Source organism: Cupressus sempervirens, chromosome 3 (assembly GCF_028749045.1).
Source record: "Cupressus sempervirens isolate cs-2001-9-10 chromosome 3, ASM2874904v1, whole genome shotgun sequence".
Taxonomy (NCBI): Eukaryota; Viridiplantae; Streptophyta; class Pinopsida; order Cupressales; family Cupressaceae; genus Cupressus; species Cupressus sempervirens.
The window spans coordinates 116,330,070-116,333,888 of record NC_143120.1 but is presented as its reverse complement, the minus strand read 5'-3'; the positions used below and the strand labels follow the sequence as shown (position 1 = coordinate 116,333,888).

Below are 3,819 nucleotides of genomic sequence, written 5' to 3'. Positions count from 1 at the left end.
AACCCTAGAACCATAATATAAGTTCAATAATCATGATAAAACATTAACTACAAGAATGTCAACCCTAATCAAATTAATTTAACCTAACCAGGTAACACTTTAACTTTAAACACACGTATTATTTAATTTCATGTGTTAACAAAATTCTAGTTTATTAAATGTCATATTTTAATTTAGGATGTACAAGTTCACACATGCAGTATTTTACATATGTTCATTTCATGTTTACATGTATTATATACATTTAATTTTATGTCAATTGTCGCTTGAGAGATTCAAACTCTCGTAGGGAAACCCCATGTACTTAGCAGGCACACGCCTTAACCACTCAGCCAAAGCGACGTTGTTGAGAAGTAGCTAGTTTACAAAATTTTGATGGTAGATATAGATGAATACATTTTGTTAGACATTGGAGTTCTTCGATACTCTCGTTAAAGGAAGCTCAATAAAGATAGAGGGCACATTTTCTACTACAGAGGTACACAAAAATGAAAAGAGATCACCATATCAGACAATATGTTTCTGGGTAAGACTACTCGATACTCCATAGGCACCTAGGCATGCTTACTAGACATAGGTATCCTATCCCTCACAAAATTTGAAATTATATACATTTAAATGTCATTGTACTTGATAAATTTCAAGTTGATTAAAAATATCATATTTAAATTTGAATTTTAGGTTTACACATTATATACATGTAGGCATACTGCATACATTGACCATATGGTAGATCAACAACCTCATATTCCCTAGAGCAGCAACCTCCTATCTCTCCCAAGCAACAGAAGCCTCCTACCCCCCAAGTAGTTGCTTGCCCCCCCAACAGTGTGTTATTCCTATAGATCAATAGCCTATCCCACCCGACATGCTCTATGATTGCACTAACCAAGAGATTCATAAACTTTATTAATCCTTCACTAGTGACACATCCTCTAGTGTGTATAGTAGTAAATTTCAGAGCATCTTATGGAGTCTCACATATATTAGAGATGAGATTCATGGTGTTGCTCCATATTCTACACATACTATACAAATTATCCTTGATAGTAAGAGACAAGAGGTCTCTTTAGGGCTCTCACTACAACAAGTACATGGCTTAGTGCCCATAGAGACATTGAAGAGGGAATGTTTCCCTCATTCACTAATGTATGTGAAGGGGCATTCTCCTCTTAAGTGTATAGATCCATAGATGGCTTCACTTATATACCCACACTTCCTTGCTACTCATGGTCGTTATCCAAATAATGACCAAATTCCACTCTATTTTTCATGATAGCTTTATGCTAATTTTCATTTAGGAAAGGTGGTGAACTACACTAATTCACCATCGCATTTAGGATAGGGGCATGGTAGACTAGTTGATAGGCAACTAGATCATCTACTAGTGACACATAGGTTGACTGTTACAGAGACGACACCTACTATTTCCCCTATATTAGGTCTATTAATTGATGAGGCCATGTGTAACACATAGTTGCAGGGGGTGATTTAGGGAGTTGGAGACATTATTGTAGCTATCAAATCTATTTCCAATAATGAGGTTGGCTAGTATTTGGTGTCACATTAGCATTCTAGATCATCACTTGGTGATTCATCTTCAAGAGACTTGTATAGTGCAACATGCATCCCTTCACTAACTATCTTAGAGGGTTTCACTAGAGTGTTGGCATGAGATACTATGAGTAGTCTTGTTGAGGATCTTTTATATTCATATAGATTCATATTAGAGCATCTTGACATACACATATTAGATGTTCAACATTGTGTCCATGGTGGTATTGGGACACATCCTCAACCACGTTCCTCTCATCGATTAGGTAGTGGTCATGGTGATAGTACACATTATGATCCACGTACTGTCCACTCGTTTTCTATAGAGGGACATATACATAGTAGTACAAACCCTTTAGCCAATGCAGGGCATGGTTAGAGTTCAAATGCAAGCCTGGATGATGTTGACTTCATCTTGTTGACCATAGGATGGATGGATTTTTTGACATGTGATGATTCTACTTCAATTCAATCTCATCTAGTTAGTCCACTTGGATCATCGTTATTAGTACATGTGCTAGCCACCAGTCATGCTGGCATAGATGTAATGATGGAACTAGACGAGACCCACCAAAATTTAGATATATTGGTGGACACGATCAATGCTAGGCAATTTGAGTATTATTAGATGCCAACATCTACATAGGTAAATCTATGGTTTTTTAACATTCATGTTAAAATTTCAAACATTTGTTCAACTAATAATTTATGCATGTACATACACCTCATGCCTTTGTAATTAAATTTACATGTTTTGATATAATTTATTGCACACATGTATGTATGTATTGTAGGGGGATATTCCTCTTTTTACTCCATTGTTGATGCTAGATCGTGTATGTCATCAAGACTCCTTTGATGATGTCAGTAATGGACAGGTGATTTTGAATTTTTTTGAATTAGACACATTTGAGTTTTAAATGTAATATATAGATTGCATGCAATTTGTAAATTTAAAAGAGATTTAATTAAATTTGAAATTATGCACATTAATTTCACTTTCTCCTTATATATACGGGTCAACACATCCTAGTGAGCATCCCAATAGTCAGTCTTCAGACCGCATTGTAATCCTACACCTGACAATCTAAAGTTTTTTTAAAATATTATAGATTATTTGATATAGCTTTCATCTAGAGAGATTATTTGATCTAGACTTTCATCTAGATTATACATGTTTTTGTTATTTGATGTAGACTTTCATCCAGATTATACATGTTTGATGATTGACATACGTATATACTATGTTCTTATATGTTAGATTATGTTGGATCATGTTAGAGTATGTTCTATTACATGTTAGATTATGTTGGATAATGTTCTATTACCTTGGATATTATGTTGGATTATGTTAGATTACATGTTCTTTTACATGTTAGATTATGTTGGTTTACGAAATTGATGTATATGTATATGAAATTGGTTAGGGTTATGATTAGGTAATTAAATTTACATAATTCCTAATTAGTTGCATAATTATTAATAAAAAAGTTGCAATTTAAACTTCACAAGTTAAATGAAAGAGTAAAAGTAATATATAATTAGTTACAAGTCTTAATTTATCCCCTTAAGACACAAAGTCCTAATTTGATCCCCTTTAAGGAAATTGTTCAAATTTCTTCCCCTCAAGGCACATGTCCTAATAAGTTGCATAAAATTTCCTAATTGAACTATAATTTGTTACAAATCACAATTTAAACTTCACAAGTTAAATGAAAGAGTAAAAGTAATATATAATTAGTTACAGTTCCTAATTTCATCCCCTTAAGACAAGTGTTCCAACATATTTTCCTCAAGGTACATGTCCTAATTAGTTGCATACAAGTTTGTAATTGAACTATATTAGTTATGAATCACAATTTAAACTTACAAGTTAAATAAAAGAGAAAAAGTAATATATAATTAGTTACAAGTCCTAATTTCATCCCCTTAAGACACAAGTCCTAATTTGATCCCCTTGAGACAAGTGTTCAAATTTCTTTCCCTTAAGGAACATGTCCTAATTAGTTGCATAAAAGTTCATAATTGAACTATAATTAGTTACAAATCACAATTTGAACTTCACAAGTTAAATGAAAGAGTAAAAGTAATATATAATTAGTTACAAGTCCTAATTTCATCCCCTTGAGACACAAGTCCTAATTTGATCCCCTTAAGACAAGTGTTCAAATTTCTTCCCCTCAAGGAACATGTCCTAATTAGTTGCATCCAAGTTCCTAATTGAACTATAATTAGTTACAAATCACAATTTAAACTTCACAAGTT

At 33.0% G+C, this 3,819-nt stretch overlaps 1 non-coding gene across 1 annotated transcript; it reads right to left on the bottom strand.

Annotated features, from left to right (window-relative positions):
- Positions 1 to 260: 260 nt before the first annotated feature.
- TRNAS-GCU (transfer RNA serine (anticodon GCU)) lies at positions 261 to 342 on the bottom strand. Its single transcript has one exon. It is a non-coding gene; the product is annotated as a tRNA-Ser (tRNA).
- Between the last annotated feature and the right edge of the window lie 3,477 nt (positions 343 to 3,819).